The 23,242-nt window shown below is 44.6% G+C and overlaps 1 pseudogene across 1 annotated transcript in view; it reads right to left on the reverse strand.

Annotated features, from left to right (window-relative positions):
* Positions 1 to 2,328: 2,328 nt before the first annotated feature.
* Positions 2,329 to 23,242, reverse strand: part of LOC149454671 (RING finger protein 112-like) — a 59,706-nt pseudogene continuing 38,792 nt past the window's right edge. Inside the window, exons 11-13 of the transcript XR_016314176.1 lie at positions 9,564 to 9,617; positions 9,308 to 9,382; positions 2,329 to 5,352 (exon numbers count right to left, since the gene is read on the reverse strand). The product of XR_016314176.1 is annotated as an RING finger protein 112-like (transcript). The remainder of the gene's footprint in view (positions 5,353 to 9,307; positions 9,383 to 9,563; positions 9,618 to 23,242) is intronic.

The following is a 23,242-nucleotide window of genomic DNA, read 5'->3' on the forward strand; positions in this document are numbered from 1 at the left end:
TTAGACCCAAAAAAGTTTTTAATTCAGAAACCGTGATCGGTTTCCATGCAAATTGTCTGGCAAGAGCTGAAGTTGGGTGGGCGGTGATGTATTGTTGTGTATAAATTGCTTTGGCCCACAATCAATTGGTACAAATCTTTTGTGAAAAACAGCGGCGGGGCTAAACACTAGTGCTGACAGCGAACGGGGCTGATCCCACTAACACTGCATTTATGGGGACACTATACTAAGGAGGCACTAGTATAGTTCTGTTCATATTAAATATATTGATCCGTACAAACACTATACTAGTAATGGTGGTGATCAGCGACTTATAGCGTGAGCGCGATAGTGTGAGGGCAAGCTAACGCTAGCTGACCCTGACTGGGAGGGGAACTAACAGACTCTGACATTGTTTGATGTCGCTAGTGGCAGTGATACAGTGATCAGTGACAAAATTCTATATACTGACACTGTACTAATGGCACTGGCAGGGTGACGGGGCTATCAAAGGGCTAATAGTGGCAAGCAAAGGGTTAAATGTGCTAATCTAACGTGTAGTCACATGTGTAGGGTAAGCCGCTTTGGCCAGAGCTGCCACTCGCCCGCTCATTGCAGGTGGGTGGCAAGTAGATAGAAAAAAAATAATTTTTTTTTTTTAAACTTTTTTTTTTCACAATTTTCTTTTAAATACTTTCACCAGAGTAGTTCAATGTTACCATAGTACTGATCAGGGATTTTTTTTTTTTACACTTTGCATTGCAGGAACAAAAAAGATTATTGTTCCTGCAATGCAATGCTTGCTTTGAACTGTCATGAATGGGTTAAGTTCATGACAGTTCAAAATAATAGTGGTCTGTGATTGTCTATAGCTACATAATCACATGATACAGGGTGCTGTGATTGGCCCATGTACCATGTGAGAGCTTTGGGCCAATCACAGCCTACTAAGAAGAGAAGCAAAGCTGTTACGAATCAGATTGATTCATAACAGCCTTGCTAACATTGTAATCATGTGATTGCATAGTGATCACATGATCACCAGGTCCCAAGTACCAGGATCTGCATTCTGTGGTGTCCACCAGGCACAGTGGTCACGGGTGTGGGGGGATTGGGGGCACAGCCCCTGTGTGGGTACCAGGGGCGGACTGACAACTCATGGGGCCCCCGGGCAATAGGGGATCATGGGGCCCCTGTGTCCTTGCCCAAACTCAAAAAAGCCTATGAAAAAGGTACCAGGGGCATCTCATGGGGCCCCCTACTGAATCCGGGCCCTCAGGCAGTGCCGGAGTTTCCAAATGGTCAGTCCGTCCCTGGTTGGTACAGCCACAGTGATGTATGGGTACGTCTTTGGTCCTGTAGCTGCCGCAGTATATTGCAGGCAGTTGGTCCTTAAGTGGTTAAATTGATGCTGAAATAACTCTCAGCTGCTTTGTTTTGTTGGCAAACAAAAGTCAGAGGGTCCATTATCCATACCAGACTGTTATCCTACATGGGGGTCCGGGACAGATGTTAATAGGAGGCTCCCATAAAAAACAAAAGGCTTGGGACTCCCTCCTCCCCACCATTTCAAACCAGACCCTTTAGATATGTGTTGGATGTTAAGCAGGAAACCCACAGAAAATAAACAAAACAAAAGTGAGGTCTCATTTCAAACTAGACCCTTTAGGTATGTTTTGGATTTTAAGGGGGAAACAAAAAAAAGAACAAAAGTGAGGTCTCACCCACAAATTCATACCAGACCCTTATCCGAACACGAAGTCTGGCAGGCCAGGAAAGCAGGGATGGTGAGCATGCACCCCCTTTTGAACCGTACCAGGCCACATACCCTCAACTTGTTAGGGAGCACCACGTCTCCATGTTGATGTGGATAAGGGCCTCTTTCCTACAACCCTGGCCTGGTGGTTGTGGGTGTCTGTGTGTGGAGGGCTTTTGGAATCTAGAAACCCCTTTTAAAAATAATGGGCATCCAGATACCGCCCCCATGTAAATGTAGCCATATTTGATAATGGTGTAACCCCCCCCCCCCCCCTTCATCTCCAGCCCTTTGCTTACCTGGCCTGTCCGGGTAACATCTGGGATTGGTAAGGACATGGCACTGACTGCTTCCTTAGCAACTATTTAGAGCTGGAAACTGGTCCAAACGCAAGTTCAGGATATTCAGGGTGGGCGCACGTGACAGACACTCAGCTCATCCCTAGTTATAAGCTCCTCCACCTGTTTGTTCCTCCCAAGTCATTTCCAAATTATATTATTTGCCAAATTCATTAAGCTGGAAAATTTTATAATTTTCCTCAAACAGATTAGTTAATAAAATATTTTACAAAGACAAAAATCAAACAGAAAAGATAATTAGGAACTGTTAATTTATTGGAAAAATAAAGTCAGATGCAGAACAGCGCTTGCCTTCAATGGACCTGAGGGACATTGGTGTATATACAGTGGATATAAAAAGTCTACACACCTCATGTTAAAATGTCGTGCTTCTGTGATGTAAAAAAATGAGACAAAGATAAATCATTTCAAAACTTTGTTCATCTTTAATGTGACCTACAAACTGTACAACTCAATTGAAAAACAAACTGAAATATTTTAGGGGGGTAGTAAACATAAGAAAAACTAAAATAATGTGGTTGCATAAGTGTGCACACCCTCTTATAACAGGGGATGTAGCTGTGTTCAGAATTAATCAATCACATTCAAAATCATGTTAAATAGGAGTCAGTACACGCCTGCCATCATTTAAAGTGTCTCTGATTAACCCCAAATAAAATTCAGCTGTTCTAGTCAGTCTTTCATGACATTTTCTTAGTCGCATCCTACAGCAAAAGCCACGATTCGCAGAGAGCTTCCAAAGCATCAGAGGGATCTCATTGTTAAAAGGTATCAGTCAGGAGAAGGGTAAAAAAGAATTTCCAAGGCATTAGATATACCATGGAACACGTGAAGTCATCAAACAATGGAGGAAATATGGCACAACAGTGACATCACGAAGAACTGGACGTCCCTCCCAAATGGATGAAAAGGCAAGAAGAAAACTGGTCTGGGAGGCTGCCAAGAGGCCTACAGAAACATGAAAGGAGCTGCAGGAATATCTGGCAAGTCCTGGCTGTGTGGTCCATGTGACAACAATCTCCTGTATTCTTCATATGTCTGGGATATGGGGTAGAGAGGCAAGATGGAAGACTTTTCTTACAAAGAAAAACATCCAAGTCCGGCTAAATTTTGCAAAACCTCATCTGAAGTCTCCCAAAAGCATGTTGGAAAACGTGTTCTGGTCTGATGAAACCAAGGGTGAATTTTTTGGCCATAATTCCAAAAGATATGTTGGGTGCAAAAATAACACTGCACATCACCAAAAGAACACCATACCCACTGTGAAGCATGGTGGTGGCAGCATCATGCTTTATGGCTGTTTTTCTCCAGCTGGAACTGTGGCCTTAGTCAAGGTGGAGGGAATTATGAACAGTTCTAAATGCCAGTCAATATTGGCACAAAACCTTCAGGCTTCTTCTAGAAAGCTGAACACGAACTTCATCTTTCAGCATGACAATGACCCAAAGCGTACATCTAAATCAGCAAAGGAATGGCTTCACCAGAAGAAGATGAAAGTTTTGGAATGGCCCAGCCAGAGCCCAGACCTGAATCCGATGGGAAATCTGTGGGGTGATCTGAAGAGGCCTGTGCACAGGAGATGTCCTCACAATCTGACAAATTTGGAGTGGTTTTGCAAGGAAGAGCGGGAAAATATTGCCAAGTCAGGATGTGCCATGCTGATAGACTCCTCCCCAAAAAGACTGAGTGCTGGAATCACATCAAAAGGGGCTTCAACAAAGTATTAGTTTAAGGGTGTGAACACTTATGCAACCATATTATTTTAGTTTTTTATTTTTAATTTCTTCCACCTAAAAGATTTCAGTTTGTTGTTCAATTGAGTTGTACAGTTTATAGGTTACATTAAAGGTGGACAAAGTTCTGAAATGATTTATCTTTGTCTCTTTTTTTACATCACAGAAACCTGACATTTTAACAGGGGTGTGTAGACTTTTTATATCTACTGTAGTGATGTCCCCTGTGTGGGCCTATGAAGTTGAGCATTTTGCCTTCAGATGGGTCTCACTTGTACTTGAGATGAGTTTAGATGCTTCAGAGGTCATTTGCAGTTCATTAGGAGGTGCAGTTAACCTTCTAAGCAACATCAACCTGCTATGAACTGTTTCTGCATGCCTGTTGACTTGTATGGGGTAAAGTAAGAAGTTCTGATGCAAAAAGTCCATTGGCACAGGCCTTGTGTCTGGTTTCTATAATCAGGGGGTGTATTTATCACAAGGCAAACAAGGCATTTGCCTAGGGCGGCATTTTTCAGGGGGGGCAGCACCTCGGAAGAAGGGACGGAAGAAGGTACGCATACAGCATGGGGACCTGGTGGGTTCCGAGAGATGCTGCGGGATTCGTGATGGTGTACCCAGGCCGACTCTTGTTACTGGGGATGTCCGGAGCTGTAAAGGTAAGTGTCTTTCTCTCTGTCACCATGGGGAATGGTGGCTGGTGCATGGGGGCAGTGGTAGTGGAAGGCTCTTTTGGGTGGGAGGCAGGGGTGTTTTTGGTCAATGTCAGGCTCTCTCTGTGGAGGACGCCAATTTTTGTGTTGCCTAGGGCAGTACAAAACCTAAATACACCACGGACTATATGCATTATATTGCAATGTATTTAATGTAAATATGGAATCCATTTTCAAGTGAATTAAAAAAGAATTACCCAAAATATAGAGCTAATAATAGTAAATACACATATAAAGATATCTGAAGATATAAAGAATGAGCCATCATTATAGTAAACAGCTCATAAGTAAGGACAGTCCGGGTGATTCCAGAGACATTTCCAGGAATGGTGTCAGTCTTTTTTGTCCACCAGATGATGGGTGTCTTCTTTGGATGTCTCTGTACTTCGCTCAGCTTTTGTGACTTTTTCCTTTTCCACATTTCCAATAACGTGACCAACGCCCGCTCCAACACCAGTTCCAATGGCTCCAAGGGCGATGGCGCCTCCGAATGCCTCAACAGCGAGCACAGTCTCAGCCACTGCTGCCCCTATGGCCCCACCGGCCAGGCTCAGGACTCCTCCTCCTACAACACAGCCAATACCCACTGCACATTTGGTGAAGCGCTTTGAATATTCAGCGCAGAAACTTTCTTGTTTTTCTTTCAACTGAGATTTCATCTCCTCCATGTGCATCTCTTTCTTTGCAGTGTTATATCTGCTCAGGATACCCTCATACTTATCAAGATGAACATCGGTCTGCTCGCTGACCCTGGTCATCATCTCAGATGGTGTCACCCAAAGGACTCTGAATGGAGAAGCATTGGCGGGGAGCTGTAGGAGAAAGGAACGGTGAAACTTAAATCAAATGTTGTACTTGCCCCTCTTAGTATGAAACTAGAACATTTGGTGCTACATACCACCTGCATAAAAACCTGGAATTTTGGATGTCAACAACAGCCTCTCTCAACCTTTTTAGTATGGCGGAGCCCTTGAAATAATTTACTGGTCTTAGGGAACCCCCGCTAGTGTTTAACTATATCTGCAGATCCCGTTACATCAGTTACAGTTTGATGGTCACTGGATGAATGCTCCTTACATTTGTGGTCAGTAGGAAGAATTCTCTCTTAAAGATAACTAAAAATATCATTGGTCTCAGTAGATACTCATCCGAGAGGCAGAAACTGCTCATTGCTCAAAAGGAACCCCTAGAAAACTCTGGAGAAACCCCAAAGATTCCATGGACCCTGATTAAGAAAGGCTGATCTACAGTATGAATGAACATGCCAGTTTTTTAAATATTCTCCTAAAGAAATAAAGGGCAGAAATAACATGACCCTTTCGAGCAGTATTTCTCCTAAAAAAAAATGAGAAAAAAAAAACACCTATCTTCAGGGCTCTTTATAATTTGTTAACGTTCGATAGAAAAATATTAGACATTTCTATGGAGCTATGGAGAAATAAGTGATGTAATTGGGCGGCACAGTGGCTAAGAGGTTAGCACTTCTGCCTGGCAGTACTAGGGCCATCAGTTCAAATACCAACCACAGCACCACCTGCCTGGAGTTTGTATGTTCTCCTTGTGCCTGTGCGGGTTTCCTCCAGGTACTCCAGTTTCCTCCCACACTCCAAATACATGCTGGTAGGTTAATTGGCTCCTGTCTATATTGTCCCTAGTATGTGTATGTATGAATGTAAGTTAGGGACCTTAGATTGTACGCCCCTTGAGGGTTAGGGACTGATGTGAATGTACAATATATATGTAAAGCGCTGCGTAAATTGATGGCGCTATACAAGTACCTGAAATAAATAAATGTAATAGTAACATGGCTCCATCCATCAAGTCACTGGATCTTCTTAGGACAAGATCGTAGATGCCAACCTTGTTTGAACAGAGGAGAGCGCTCCCTCTTCCTCTACCACCTTCCCAAGCTTCTGCTCTTTTGTTCCCGTTGTCTCTATTCTGATTACCTCTTTTACTTCTTCCTTTCGCTTTTGGACTTCTGACTTACTATTAATGTAGCAATCTGTCTACAACAAGTAATCAGACAGCCAATTCGCTCTCCTTTTCTGGACGACCAAATACTGGACCTTCTACTGAACAGCAGTCAGGCCATGCTGGAGATTCTCACACCTGACACCTGCTGGACGTACTCCTGCACTGCAGTAGAACTATGCTACAGATTCTCACACCAGACCCCTGCTGGATGTTCTCCTGCACTGCAGTAGAACTATGCTACAGATTCTCCCACGTGATCCCTGCTGGACATACTTCTGCACCTGTGACAGACTCTCACACCTGACCCCTGCTGGATTTCTTCGGCACTGCAACAGGACTATGCTGCAAATTGGTATAACTGGCCCCCAACTGTACTTACTCCTGAACCGTAGCCAGACAGACAATGCTGCAGAATCTCACACCTGACCCCTTGCTGAATATTCTGCTGATACTGCAGATTCTCACAGCTAACACTGTTCACAAAGCTCCAAGCCTAAACCCTCATCACCAAGTTATGTTTGACTCTGGCCTGTCATCAGTCTCTCTTACTATCCTGGCTTATGTGTTTGTAAGCAAAACTTATACCCAATGAACGCTCCAAAACATCCTGTTTATGCACTGGTACCCCTGATACTCAGACATCACCCCTTCTTGAACTCGTACCACTCCTACAGCAATATGGAGGCAGCAATGTAGAGGAAAGTGAGAGAGGATCTTTAGAATGAGCAGATCTTCCCAAACCAAGATGGAGTCTGGATACCTACAAGAGGGTTTGCTCCTTCTTCCCTGACAATGTACACCAGTATTGGAACCCTTTCAAAGTCATTTCTGCTCTTTGTGTTCTGCTCCCATTTGTCTTTGCATCAGCAGTGGAGACACCGGTAAAGGCACAGGTTGCAAATGCTGGTAACGCCCGGCACAAGATACGTTTGCCCATTATTTAGAGATATTGTTTCCTGAATACTCCTGTGTGTATGTAAAATCCACAAATAATTTTGCCCAATTACTAAGGAGTGTTCTGTGAGGTTGCATCTAAAGACTATGCTAGCTGATACTTGCTGTTAGTAATTCAAGATAGATGTAAACCCAAACTGGATGACATTTAGTTTGCTCTGTTAATTCTAAGCATTTACCAAGTTTTTTTCTTTTTTCATAAAACCCTTAACTTTTTTTCCTCCTTTTCCTTATCTTAGTGCTACTGATCTCTTGTAGCCTTGTTCATCCCCTTTTTGTCTATATGCAGAGTTCCCCTTGATGTGTAAGAGTGAACTCTGCTGACTCTGATGTAAGGAAGGATGCTGGGACGTCTGATATAAAGGGGGTGGGGGGACCAGAGTTACACCAGAGTTCCTCTTTACACCAGAGTCCCCCTTACATCATGGCCCACAGAGTTCACCTTTACACCAGAGTCTGCAGAGTGAATACACTAAGGTAAAGGGGATCACTGATGTAAGAGGGGAATGAGGACATTGATATAAGGGGGACCTTTATATCAGTGTTCCCCCTTACATCAGTGACCCCCCATAGAGTGACCAACTGCTGTGGTCTGTGTGGCCTGGAGCTGTTACACACTGACCTGTAATTGCCTGCAGGCTTTGGTCCTCCTCTCCCCCAATGCCCCTTCCTTGTAGTCACTTCCATATTTGCTAGAAAGGTTCCAAGCGCCATGATGTCACCGTGTACCAGACAAGAGGACTGCAGCACCCGCTCAAGCTGACCACAGCTGACACCGAGCCCGAGCTGAGCTCAGCCATTTACTTATCTGTAATTGGCTGAGCTTGGCTCGGGCAGGGAGGCAGTCTGCTGGTTGGGAGCGCAAGGAGGGGGGCATGGGCTAGAGAAAGCTTGGGGACAAATATAGCTCTTTACGGACAGCAGAAAAGTGCCCTTTTTTACTCACAAAACTGCTTGTGGCCCCCCCACCCCCACACTGGCTGAGCATCAGGGCCCAGTCACAAGTGCGACGCTGGTAGTTCCACCACTGGTGTATAGCCATGGCAGCTTGTACTTTCCACCAGAACAGCATGTGACTGGGTGACAACACAGGAGGAGGACAATTGGTCAATGGTTCTCATCAAAAAGGACGTTTCTGAACAACCTTCATGGGAAAATCACTGGGAAACATTTTAACCACCTCCACACCGCTGTATTTCGACTATATATACAACCTTGTATTGAGGTAGTTATACAACGATCATGGTTGAAGCTACCATTTTTTCAGGAGGCGATTCCCTATCTGGTAAACATGATCAGAGTCACTATATAGTCTCTCAATCACTTTTTCCTGTGGCATAAGTGGGGCTCCCCCCTTCCGCCACTGCGCTGCCCTTCCTGGGATCTCACATCCCACTGGGAAACCCGGGACCGATCCGACCAGCACAGAGAAAGAGGACCTGACATTTTTTCTCCCCATCTGTGACGTCAGGACCGGCTCCTGATCATGTGACCACTGTGACAGCCAATCACAGTTATCACATGATCAGGCAGACCTTTCCGCCCTCTTGGCATAATAGCCCAGTTAAATGGACACTGTCAGGGCTTGATGGGATGGGATTAAAAAAAGTTCTGAAATTAATTTTAGTGATTTGGTTCACATTTACTTTAACTTTTACTGTCAAACCCCTTTTTTTAGATTTTTAATTCGGTATTTATTTTACAGGCAGTTTTGATCATTAGGAATGCAGCTCAGATGTTGTCATTTTAATAAATTCTAAGCTCCATGTAAATTTTGAAATTTCCTAAAAAGACACACAGTAGTGTTAGGTAATGAGGGGGTCTCTGTATTGTTACCTGCTGGTCCAAGAAATCCTGAAAGCTCTCTAAGACACTGTTCATGTGTTTCCAGTTTTCGAATTCATAAAACATCTGTTGAGAGAGTTGGATATAATGGAGTTGAATAAAGCAGAACTCCAACCCAAATAAAAGCTCACTAAAAATCAATAGCCCATTAGAAGTTAAAATAGCACAAATAACATGTTACAGACAGGTCATTAGGAGCGTCCATTATTCCATTATATATACAGTTCTAATGTGATGTAATAATTACCTGCAAAGGGGAAGTAAAGCAGAACGATCTCTTCTGTAACATGATAACAAATTCCTATAAAATAAGATATTGTGTCATTGTCTAAAACTGGAACTTCACATTTATCACATTTCAAGTCTCCCCAACTCCATATGAATAAATAGTGCCAAGCCTCAGCTTCTATACACAGTTTCCTCCACGGTTCAGCACCAATGGTCCCTTTTATGACACTCTGCCTATATCCTGTGAGCCCAGCCTGTTTTTTACATGCAATCTATAATCTGGGCAGCATAGTGGCTAAGTGGTTAGCACTTCCCCCTGGCAGCACTGGGGTTGTTGGTTCAATTCTCAACCACAGCGCCACCTGCCTGAACTTTGCATGTTCCCCCTGTTCCTGTGTGGGTTTCCTCTGAGTACTTTGGTTTCCTTGCAAATTATAAAGACATGCTGGTTCTTACAAACAGTATACCATTAAACCTTTTATTACCTGCCAGTCTAAATATGTTACTTATATGCTGATCTGCACTTGTGGATACCAGTATATAGGAAGAACAACCTGCAAACTCACTAAGAGAATTAGCGAACATATAACCAATATTAAAAAAGAAGGATACACCAAAAACAGTGTATCCAACCATATCAGAGTGGCACATAATAAGGACCCTTCCTACCTTTCCTTCTTTGCTATAGACAAAATAGATAAACACTGGAGAGGCTCACATATGATCAGGGAAATTTAAAAAAATAAAACCCAGTGGATTTACAAACTTCAAACTTTATCATCAGCAGGGTTAAATGTAGAAATAGACCAAAACTGTTTTTTGACCAATTTTTAGGGACCCTTGCTATTAGCCCCATTTATGAGGTACAAGGAATTATCATCTAGTCTACGTATTACATAGATGGATGCCTTTTGCAATATATTTAGAGTTCCCCTTTAAGGCCATTACTGTATGGGGGGTTTTGGTCTGGTTTGAAATCCCAAGAGTACTTATTAGTAACTCTAAAACCAGGCAATGGGACTATTTAGTTTAGTTTCATCCATTGTATAGTCGGAGTTCCCCCTTAAGGGGGCTTTAGGGTCGATCTTGAACTCCATACTATATTTATATATAGATAGGTACCCATATTTCATAGATTGGGTACCCCCATTTCTGGAACATGGTTCTTACTCTGGGCTAATCAACCTGAGTGAACTGTCCTCTATTAGATTTCTGATTATATAAGACGGTTCCACTAAGCTTGGGAGAACACATCCCCCCTTTAAAAAGTTATTTTAGCATTTAGATTGCTATCGATTACCCTTTTTTATAGACCGTATCTAGAGTACAGCTTACAGTATGTAACATCCATTATTCTGGGAGAAGTTTTCTGAGTGGCTTGTCCCCTTTAAGACCAATTTTGATTGATATCAGGCAGTTTAGTAAAGCTTGGGAGAGTATATTCCCCTTTAGCCTCTTTGCGCTGGCCAAACGTAAATGTGTGGCCTCCCAGCGTCTGGGCCTAGATGCCGAGCGGCCGCACATTTGCATTCTATTAAAAAAAAACATGTGCTAAGAGAGCGTGCCCTACGCACTCCCAGCACAAATGTCCAGTACTCACAGAAAGGTCCCGATCTCCTCTTTCGATTGGGACCTTTACCAATCATGTGACCGCCGTGACGTCGTGTCACAGCGGTCACATGACCGTAAACCCCACTGTCACGTACCTGATGGGAGACTGAATTGACGAGGTCGGCCTCACTTGTGTCACTAGCCCAGACCCCGCTGAAGTTGGAACAAAGGGAGTCTAGGGACCAGGGGGACAAGAGCACCAGTGGTTGTTGTTTGCAGCTCTTGCAGATGATGACCTTGGAAGGCGGATGATCCTCTGATTTGGACACCGTAGTAATAGGCAGAGCAGGTCTTGTGGATTGCCAGGCGTGCAGCAGAGCAAGGCAGGTAGTGAGGACAAGAGACTGGAGCAGAGTCATGGGATAGCCAGGGTCATCAACAGTCGGGCAGCGTGGTACAGAATCAGAAGGAAAAGCCAAGGTCAGGAGTAGAGCCGAAGTCAGGAACCGGTAACAGGAGAGTAATCGAAGTCGGGTCAGGAACAAGCTGGGTTGGTAATGGAGGAATCGTACAGGAACAAGCAGGACACGGGGGGAGCTGAAGACCAGTCAGCGCTGAACCTGAGCAGAGGCACTCCTTAAATGGGCCGTCTGGCGCCAATCTTCGCGGTGCGTGTGCACGTGCATGATCGCGCATTCCTGCGCACATGCGCACAACCGGCAATTCTTCTGCAGGAATTCCTATGCGCATGTGCATTCCCGATTGTGATTCTTCTTGCCGGAAATCCCTTACACCCGCCCCACCTTCTGGCTTCTGAAACCCTTAAAGGGCCAGGAGGCACCGGCGCCAAGGGCTTAATTAGCTTTTTCAGCATAGAGATTGACACAGGACAGTTTTTAAACTGTATGTAGTATACAGCTCAAAGTATGCAAATCTGACAGAATTTATGACTCCCTTTGGGAATATACTGGTTGGTTTTACATCTGTTTAATATTCTGATAAAGGATTTAGGCATTATTGGTAAGCGGGGTTTTTCCCTTTAAGAACCCCATCACTGTATTTTATGCACTAAATTTACTTTATGATTTAATTTTAAGTTTTGTTTACTAGTCCAAGCATATCCGGCAATGTACGCTGTATTCAGCAGTGGGCAGCACAGTGGCTAAATGGTTAGCACTTCCGCCTTGCAGTACTAGGGTCGCTGGTTCAAATCCCGACCACAGCACCACCTGCCTGGAGTTTGCATGTTCTCCCTATGCCTGCGTGGGTTCCCTCCATGTACTCCGGTTTCCTCCCACCAGGGGTGGACTGGCCCCCGGGATCATGGGGCCCCTGTGTCCTTGCCCAAACTCAAAAAAGCCTATGAAAAAGGTACCAGGGGCATCTCATGGGGCCCCCTACTGACCCCGGGCCCTCAGGCAGTGCCTGAGTTTCCAAATGGTCAGTCCGCCCCTGCCTCCCACTCTCCAAAGACATGCTGGGAGGTGAATTGTCTCCTTTCTAAATTGTCCCTAGTATGTGTATGTATGAATGTGAGTTAGGGACCTTAGATTGTACACCCCTTGGGGGTTAGGGACTGATGTGAATGTACAATATGTATGTAAAGTGCTGCGTAAATTGATGGTGTTATATAAGTACCTGAAATAAATAAATTTTGCAGGTAATTATGGATAGATTTGGGCAAGTAATTATGTGACACAGCTGCAGCAAGTGATGTCATCACTGCTGTGTATAAATACCATCTCCAAAATGGCAGATCTTGCACTTCCTGATGACGATCTATTGATTGAAACCGGTTGAGGTTTGAAGACGTAACTTTTGCTGACATCATTTCCGCCCTTTGGAACGCAGCGACCATCTTGGTTTCTTTTCACAGGCAGAAAGGCTGAATACACTGATTGCCAGGTTATGGGCACTTTGCTTGTGAGTTTTATTCTTATAGTTTATCCCCATCATTAAAGTTTTTTATGGTTTTGCACTATGGGATGTTTATTTTTGTTTCTGATCACATGCTGAAACTTGGTTTACTGCCGGGGAGGAGAGGAGAAAGTTTAAAAGGCTCTTTTGAAACTACACTATCATTTATATCCACGTTGGTCATCATCCTATTGGTTACAATCAGCCAGATCACATGATTCCCAGGAATGAATATTGGTGCCATTCTTGCCATCACGCATTGAGCTAGTCCCTAACCAGGTGCTTAAGACCAACCTAGAGATAGGTGGTCCACGGCTAACGCTGAGTGCACATCCATGTGGGGCACTGATTGAGCACAGAGGAGCACCTGTCATTTTTGCACGAAGTTCACCAATTAGTATTGTATCAGAAATACAATAGGAGGTAATACACATACAGCAAACAAAAAGATACATAGCAATACATAGACAAAGAATCGGACATAAGTCATCCCAGGGAAAAGAAAACAGAGGAAAAATGAGGACATGCGAGCACAGGAACACTAAAGGCATATCTGGTCTCAAGCCCTTATTCAGCATATTGGAATCACATCACTGGCAGGTCCATGATATATAACCTCAGTTACTGAGCAGCAGCAAAGAGCGGGGCCAGTGAGTCAAAGGTATGCATTGGAAATGTATACAGTAGGTGTGGAGGGGGGGTGCAAGGGCTTGTAGGATATGACCTTTTACTTTTGATGAAACTGAGGAAACCCACTACAGGTTGCCAGCACGCGGGTAAAGGGTTCGGGAAAGGAGATATGTAAAAGTAAAACATATGTGCAGCTGGATTGCAGATAGGGAGTAGGGCTCCTATGCGTAGAGAAGTGTACCAAAATAGAAAGGGGAGAATGAAAGCTAAACTCTGAGTAGGAAAGCAAGGAAATGGGGATTAAGAATTTAAGAATAAGCATGAAAAAGAAGGGAAGAGAGGAGAAAAAGAAAAAGAAAAAAAAAAGAGGGGTGGAGGGGTGGAGGGAGATGGGGGGTTGGGGAAGGGTCAGACGGGAAGGAGGTGTGGAGGAGTAGGAGGGTAGGTAAGTCACCTTTACTCTAGACTCCCAGGACATGAGAGATATGCGCAACTCTGGCAGAGAAGCGAGCTGGGGACAGTTGCCGGCGTAGCAGGGTGCCAAGCGTAACTTGCTCCAAGCAGTACAGGACATCGAGACAAAGGACCTCAATCACAACCTTAAAAAAAACAGAGAGCCAATATATCACCAGAAAAACTACGGGGTACCAGAGAGATTCAGAATCAGTCAGCAAGGCCCAAGAAAGAATGATATTCAGGGGTCGTTCAGAAGTGAATCCAACAGGACCACGTATGAGAAAATTTTGTAGGGTTATCCAGAGAAGAAGCAATCAGCTCTTCCATTTCAGCAATTCTGTTCAAATGTATGAACCAATCTCGCACTGTGGGGGGGTGAACAGACCCCCAGAGAACCGGTAAGCTGAGTTTAGCCGCGTTAAGCATATGCATAGCCAGAGATTTGAGATATAGACGTTTGGGAAGCGGAGTGTGGTGGAGGAGGAGTTGGGCCGGAGAGAATTCATTATCAAGAGTAGACACTGAAGAAGTAATCTGATGTACCTCCTGCCAAAAGGGCTGAACCATAGGTCAGTCCCACCAGATATGAAGAAGAGATCCAACAGGAGCCCCACATCTCCAACAAATACTGGGTCTGGATGGATTAAAATTATGGATTCTAGAAAGTGTATTGTACCAACGTGTCTCCAACTTGTATCCGTTTTCTTGTGCCGAAACATTCAAGGAGCATTTATGAGCAAAGGTAAAGATTTGGTCCCAATCAGAGGAAGAAAAGCAAATGTTTAAGTCTCTTTTCCAAGCTTTGCAGGCAGGAAATGAATCAGAGGTTCTGTCACCAAGAAGAAGCAGATAGGTAAATGGTACTAAATGCCTCCGTGGTTCAACCTTTGAACAGAGTGACTCAAAGGAGGTAAGAGGGTGGACCCATTTATGACGATATGCAGGAGAGAGAAGAAAATGTCTGATTTGAAGACAGGCCCAAAAGGGAAAGGTTAGATCACCCACAGTACTTGCCAGGGAAGAACTTCAGCTGACCTTTGTGAAAAAAATGGTTCGCTAAAATTTGACTGTGTGGCCAATGTGCTGATTGAAAGGACTTATGCATACCGGGAGGGAAGTCCGGATTGAGGCAAAGAGAAGTTAGTGGGTTGGGGGCATCGGAAATGGAGGTCGATTTACAGGCTAAGCAAAAGGTTTTAAGGGAAGGACCGAATATTGGATGTAGGAGGAGGTCTTGAGGAATGTGTTTGGTCAGAAGCCACGGGATCGATGCCAGGGGGGAAGTGGAACAAGAGTGTCCCAGCTGGACCCATACTTTGGTGATAAAGTGAATATTCCAATTGATTATCTTAGTAAGATGGCAGGCCCGAGGGTAGAGTTGCAGGTCAGGTAGTCCAATCCCCCCTTTGGATTTGGGGAGCACAAGTTGGGAGAAGGAAATACGTGGCCGTTTATGATTCCAGAGAAAAAGAGAGCACATTCTTCTGCATGAAACGAAAAAGGCAGGTGGTAAATAGATAGGTAAGGTTTGAAATAGATAGAGGAGGCACAAGAGGATATTCATTTTTAGTGTAGCAGCCCTACCAAACCAGGAGAAGCATGGGCGATGCCACCTAGTTTGGTCTGCTCGGATGGCACCAAGAGTTGGAAGAAAGTTTTTGACATAAAGATCAGAGAGGTTACTCGTAAGCTGTATTCCCAGATAGGTAAGGGAGTCTGTTTCCCATTGAAATGGGAACTGTGACTGACAAAAGGAAACCAGGTCTAGAGGAAGAGTAATGTTTAAGGCATAGGATTTGGAATTATTAATTTTGAGGTTCGAGATATACTCAAAAAAGGAAAAATCCTTAAGTAGGTTGGGCAAGGTGATCCTTGGCTCCGTCAAAAACAAAAGAATGTTGTCTGCGTAGGCAGCAAGTTTGTATTCCTTGTTCGCCACGGAAATACCCCTGATATCTGGGATATCTGAGTTTGCGTAACAATGGTTCTAGTGATATCACAAAAAGAAGCAGGGGTAGGGGGCAACCTTGGCGCGTACCATTCCCAAGAGGGAATGGATGAGATAGATGCCCATTCACATGGACCTGAGCCGTTGGACCAGAATACAGTGCCATAATAAAATTGAGCATGGTGTCCCCTAAACCAATCGCCTGTAGGGATGCCTTTAAGTAATCCCAGGACACCCTATCAAAAGTCTTCTCGGCATCTAGGGAAAGAATAAATCCTGGACTGCGAGAATCATGAAGCCTGTGGAGAAGGTTAAGAGCTTTGATGGTGTTATCCCTTGCTTCCCTTCCCGGGATGAAGCCCACTTGGTCAAGGTCAATCAGGGAGGGTAAGAAGGGAAGGAGACGGTTGGCTAGGATCTTTGCGTAGATTTTGATGTCTACGTTCAAAAGAGAGATGGGTCTATAATTGGTAACCAAAGTGACATCTTTACCTTCTTTGGGGATGACAGTGATATGAGCTTCCAGGAGGCGATGATGTTGCGTGGAGGGTGAAGAGAAACTGTTGAAGGCGGAGAGGAGGGGTCCACTTAAAATATCTAGAAACTCTTTGTAATATGCCACAGAAAGACCATCAGGGTCCTGGCTTTTACCAGGTTTCATTTGCTGGATGGCTCGGGAGAGTTCCTCCGCTGTGATATGATGTTCCAAATCCTGAACAGTATCATCAGTTACAGTGGAAGGACTATAGAGGTGAAGAAAGTCAGAGATTGGGGTGTCTCTAGACTTATTGGTCTCAGAAGGGCGACGTTCTGGAGGGAGATTGTATAATGTTTTGTAGTATTGCTCAAAGTGAGATGCTATATCCGCATTTGAGGTGGCCAAAGAGCCATCCGAGCTCCTAATCTTATGAACCGTTAAACTCGACTTTTTTGTCTGGAGGGATCTGGCTAAGAATCTCCCGCTTTTGTTAGCAAATTCATAAAAACGTTTGTGCGACAAAATGAATCTGCGCTTAGCTGTCTTGCCTAGTTCGTTTAAGAGCTGTGTGTGGGTGACCGTAAGATCAGATAAAGTCAAGGAGGCCTGATTATGTTTGTGCGCCTTTTCCAGGAATTTAATGCGATCTAAGAGTTGTAAGCGAGTCTGTCTCTATTTTTTACGTCTTGTGGCCATAGCTATTAGGACTCCTCGAATGACGCATTTATGTGCCTCCCATTGAGTTAACGAAGAGGTATCTGGAGTTTGATTGTTCGAAAAGTAGTCCATTAATTGGGAGCGAACCTCTGCTTCATTGGCTAAGTCAGAAAGAAGAGAGGCATCCAAACGCCATATGTTAGAACGGGAATGTTTCTCCAGAAATCGTAATGTCATAGTGATAGAGTGATGATCAGAGAGGACCATCGGTTCGATGGAGGAATCATGGAGGAAAGAGAGGTCAGCTTGCGTGATGAAGAGGTAATCGATTCTGGAATATTTGTTGTGTGGAGGGGAGAAAAATGTATAGTCTTTGACATTCGGGTGGAGGACTCGCCAAGAGTCGTGAAGTTGCAGATCTTGAAGTTGAGTGTCAATCTGTCTAATGGATTTATATGGCAAGAAAGAGCTTCCCGAGGAAGAGTCCAATAAAGGGCATAGGGGAACATTAAGATCACTTCCCAAGATTAGGATACCCGTCAGGAAGGAGCAGAGTGAAGAGATAATGGAGCGGAAAAAGGATACCTGTCTAGTGTTGGGTGCGTAAAGATTTGCAAAAGTGATGGGCCTATTGGCAAAATTACCTTTTAGAAACAGGAATCTACCATCCGGATCCAGAAGTGACTACGAGATAACCAGAGGGAGGTGCTTTGCAATCAAAATGGCAACGCCTTTAGATTTAGCATGAGGGTTAGGAGCATGATAAACTGTCGGAAAATGGGAGTTGGTAAGCTTGGGTATGGCATTGTGATGGAAGTGCGTTTCCTGAAGAAAAACAATATCCGCTCTCTGTTTAAAAAGGTGCGAAAGCAGGAGAGAGCGCTTTTTAGGGGTATTCAGACCCTTCACATTAATAGACAGAACTTTCAGCGAAAGATGTCCTGACAGGGAGTTGAGAGAAGACATATCCGGGAGAGTAAAGGGAACCTAAAGGGATGGGAAAGGTGGTATGGGGAAGAGAGAAAAGAGAGGAAAGAAAAAAAAAGGGGGGGAGAGGGGAAGGAAAAGAAAGGAAATGAAAAGGAAGAGGGAAATTAGGGGAGAAAAGAGAGAGAGAGAGAGATAACCGGCAGTGGGGGTAGACCAGCTGACCCACCAAGATATGGGAAGGAGGAAAGAAGAACAAGATAGAAGAAGGGGTAGGAGGGAAATAGCAGAAAGAGGAACAAGGAATGAAAGGAGATGAGAGGCAGAGGACAGGGGAGTAAAGACGGCCGGAAAAAGTTCAGCGAGAGCTCTCAAAGCTCGCTGTGTGGGAAACGTGGTGGACTTAGATCCAAAATGAAATAGTCTGCCGGGCCATGGACCTTAAAAAATGCAAGAATTGGGGAGGGAGGGTGAGCACAATTCGTTTGAATGAAGATATAGATGGGGGCACAACCGCCATCGTCCAACATAATGGGTGAGGTAAGACGCAGCAACAAGCTTAGGGATATCAGAAGGAAAATGTAACAAATGTCATGAGGGCAAGGAGGCCGAATATATATAATTAGGGCGTATCGTGGTGGAAGCATTGTATCTAGGGAAATGAGAAAATGCACATCGGAGTGGAATGCAGTTGTGGCATGATCCTAAAGTTATGGGCAGAGTTGTGGCATCGTAGGTGTGCCGTGGTAGGGCCAGTGTGCGAGTCCATGCTGAAAATAAAACATCAGTGAAAGCCAGATGGAAAACCTGCATATCATTACGATGAAAAGCAAATTGTATCATAATCTGTTTATGGCAAAAACAATGCAACATCGCAGAAACAGCAGCGCAACCATTCAAAAAAAAAAAAAAGCAACCATCAAAGGAAACCGTTGGGAAAAATGAGACATAGTGCACCATTTCTTTTTGGAACCCTAAGGTATCTCTTATCTGTCCTAACTCTTCTCTTCCCGACTTCCTCCCAAAAACTCAAACCATCCATCTCCCACTCCGCTCCCGCAGGACTCCACGACATTCTAAAAATCAAGTAGCACCTCATGTCTAAAAAGAAAAAATAGCGGTAGCTAGGCAAGGGGAGAGGAAAGAGGACGGGACTGGGGGGGGAGCTCAGCAGAAGCTCCAAATGATGGTTTCAAAACCTGAAAGCAGTAGATGTGGTTTAGATGGGTGTTATGACATGAGGTGAAGGAGGGGGCCGGACCCCACAGGGAACAACACCTGGAGAGTGTAACGAGGTGATACTTGATTTCAAACAGATATGTAACATAATAATAGTATGGAAATGACAGCCCGGGTCCCGGATCCCTTCCTCCCCCCAACCCAGTCTCCCCCCACCATCCCACACCACCCCTGGAAAAGGTATAAAGGCGAGCTGGAGTATGAAGCCTCTCACAGTAAACTCTAATGAAGAACAGTAGGGATTATGGTCAGGGAAATACAGACAATATGTAATGGAGGGCATGGAAATCACCTCTGACCACTGCAAGATCATAATAAGACCCCTGGGAGGCCATCCAACCAAACAGGGGATGGGCATAGAGGGTCTGGAGATCCATACTCTCCAGACAAATCAGCATATACAGTTGTGTTCAAAATAATAGCAGTGTGTTGAAAATAGTGAACAAAGCTCAAAATCCTTCTAATAGCTTTTATTTCCATATACACAAATGCATTGGGAACACGACACATTCTATTCCAAATCACAACATGAAGAAAATACATCAAATTTGTGTTGTTCCTCTAAAAAAATGGAAGAAAAGTGAATATTAGACGGTTCAAATAAATCGCAGTGTTTGTATTCTTCTTTACAAACTCAAACATTCACTATATAAACTGAGAAATGTTTGAAGATTTTGCTTTCCTTTGAATGACTTCATGAATATTTGGTTGTAGTCGCACTGTTTCTGAGAACTGCTGTACATCTGTGTTGCATGGAGTCACCCAACTTCTGGCCCCTGTGATCAGGTATTCCAGCCCAGGATGATTGGACCACATTCCACAGTTCTTCTCTATTTCTTGGTTTTGCCTCAGAAACGGCATTTTTGATGTCACCCCACAAGTTTTCTATTGGATGAAGATCCGGGGATTGGGCTGGTCACTCCATAACGTCCATCTTGTTGGTCTGGAACCAAGATGTTGCACGTTTACTGGTGTGTTTGGGGTCGTTGTCTTGTTGGAACACCCATTTCAAGGGCATTTCCTCTTCAGCATAAGGCAGCATGACCTCTTCAAGTATTCTGATGTATTCAAACTGATCCATGATCCCTGGTATGCGATAAATAGGCCCAACACCGTAGTATGAGAAACATCCCCATATCATGATGCTTGCATCACCATGCTTCACTGTCTTCACAGTGTACTGTGGCTTGAATTCAGTGTTTGGGGGTCGTCTGACAAACTGTGTCCGCCCACTAGACCCAAAAAGAACAATCTTACTTTCATCAGTCCACAAAATGTTGCGCCATTTCTCTTTAGGCCAGTCAATATGCTCTTTGGCAGATTGTAACCTCTTCAGCACACGTCTTTTTTCCAACAGTGGGACTTTGCGGGGGCTTCTTGCAGATAGCTTGGCTTCACATAGGCGTCTTCTAATTGTAACAGTCCTCACAGGGAACGTCACACCTTCTTTCATCTTCCTGGAGCTAATTGTTGGCTGAGTCCGCGCCATTTTGGCTATTCTTCTATCCATTCCAGTAGTAGTTTTTCGTTTTCTTTCACGTCTTTCAGGTTTTGGTTGCCTTTTTAAAGCATTTGCGATCATTTTAGCTGAGCAGCCGATCATTTTCTGCACTTCTTTATATGTTTTCCCCTCCAATCAACTTTTTAATCAAGGTACGCTGTTCTTCTGAACAATGTCTGGAACGACCCATTTTCCTCAGAACTTCAGAGAGAAATGCACTGTAACCAGCATGTCCAACATTTGCTGCCTTCCTTCCTTAAATAAGGGCAATCATTTCCACCTGTTTTTCAAAGAATGAATGACCTCACTAATAGAACTCCACACTGCTATTATTTTGAACACGCCCCTTTCAATGAGTGATTCAATGACACAGAATCAGCAGCATGCATGCCATGACTGTTGGGTCTGTTGGATTTCTATTACTCTACTACACCTGCTAGTAAATTATTTGCCATGTAGAAATATTATTTCTACCAAAAACAGTGATTGATCAGGTTAGTGATGTCTGACTGCTATTATTTTCAACACAACTGTACATTACAAACCGGGTTAGAGAAAAACTGTAGGACCATTCCCCAGGCTTCCATCAGAGGTAGTGAAAATGCAGCAATAAAAAGGCCAGTGACATGGAGGGTGCCTGTGGAGGTACATCAGGACTAGCGGTCCATTGAAGAAGCTGAGACGGAGAGGGAAAAGGTCTTCATGATCGATGAGACGCATTTGGCAACATCTACAGGGGCATCAAAAGACCTGGACCAGGGCAGATGGGTTAAAGAACAGAAAATGAAAGGGTGAAGGTGTCCAGTTAAGGGGCCAAATAGGACCCGAGGTGCTACCGGCATGGTCCTGGAGTCGGATGAGAGGGATACGGTAAGATCATAATCTGGATAAGTATTGGTGATGAGAGAAAGTCAGGGAAGAGATCGAAGAAAGACCATTAGGCATCATGGCAGGGTCTGCGATGTGCAGGAGAGGCCGTGGGGCTGTTGTTGGTAATGGAGCCTCTGGCAGGAAGTCTCAGAGGAGTGGAAGGGACCGATCGGCAGCGGTGGAGATGGGGGCCTTGCCAATCCATGTCACTTGGTACTCGACCAGATTCAATAGCATTTGGAAGATGCAAAGATCTGTACCAATCTGGAAGCTTAACTATAGGAATGTCCAGTGCGGAACAGAAGCTGGGGAGATCCTCTGGAACTCGCAGGTAAGCTGTGCGCCCCTGAGCTTGAGCGGAGAGAGAGAATGGAAATCGCCACCTGTATGGTATGTTATGAGAGCGAAGTGTGTCCAGCAGGGGGCGAAGTTCTCGCCTTTGTTGCAAGGATATGGAGGAGAGGTCCTGGAACAGGTGTATCTCATTACCCTGAAATAAAAGGCGTCTTCTTTCTCTGGCCCTTCAGAGAATGTCTTCTTTGATTGGAAAGCTGACCAAGCAACACACCACATCTCTTGGGGGGTCAGAATCTCTGCCTCTGGAGCGAAGCGCTCTGTGTGCACGTTCCAGATCAATGGGTGCAGCAGGTGGACGGCCCAGCAGATCATTGAAGATCGCAATTACTGTTTTGGGGATGTCTCTCGGCTCCACAGATTCAGGCAAGCCACGCAATCTGATATTATGTCTGGGACCTCTATTATCCAGATCTTCAATCTGTCTAAAAAATCACAGATATGAGATGTGTGCGATACTGACAACTGCTGGATCTCCACTATGGCATCAGCATTAGATCTGCTTGTGAATTCCACCTCCTCTATTCTTGTACCTAACAAATGGAGGTCTTCCCTTAGGTCACTGAGGGCTGTGGTAAATGTAGCTTTAATGTCAGCTGCAACTGCCTGCAGATCTCTTAAAGAAAGTGTATGTGAGCCTGAAGAGAGATCATGCTGTGGGACAGATTCCATGCCAGCCCCAGTGTCTGTGCTCTGTACTCTCTGAGCACATGTTACTGTAGTGGAGGGAGAGGGGGATGCTGCATGTGGTCTGTCCCTCTGCTGGGAGCTGAACAGCTCCTGAATATGTCTGGATTGCTGGGGGTTATGTGCCCACGGAGAGCGGGAACAGGAGCCGGTGACCTTCCGGTCCACTTTCCCCATCATGTAATGGCTCTGTCTCACCCGCTCCTCTGCTGATATCGATGCAAGGTCTCTGGCTGGCAGGAGCTCCTGTGTCACGCAGCCATCTTGGATCTCAGCAGACCATGCCCCGAATATCTATTTTTAAGCACAACAGCACTATATCTTATTTATGCTGGGATGTTAATTGGCTCCTGTCTAAATTGTCCCTAGTATGTGTATGTATGAATGTGAGTTAGGGACCTTAGATTGTACGCCCCTTGAGGGTTAGGGACTGATGTGAATGTACAATATATATGTAAAGTGCTGCATAAATTGACAACGCTA

The sequence above is a fragment of the Staurois parvus genome, unplaced genomic scaffold, assembly GCF_062004578.1.
Source record: "Staurois parvus isolate SC_StPar_1 unplaced genomic scaffold, SC_StPar_1.0 ptg000421l, whole genome shotgun sequence".
Classification (NCBI taxonomy): Eukaryota; Metazoa; Chordata; class Amphibia; order Anura; family Ranidae; genus Staurois; species Staurois parvus.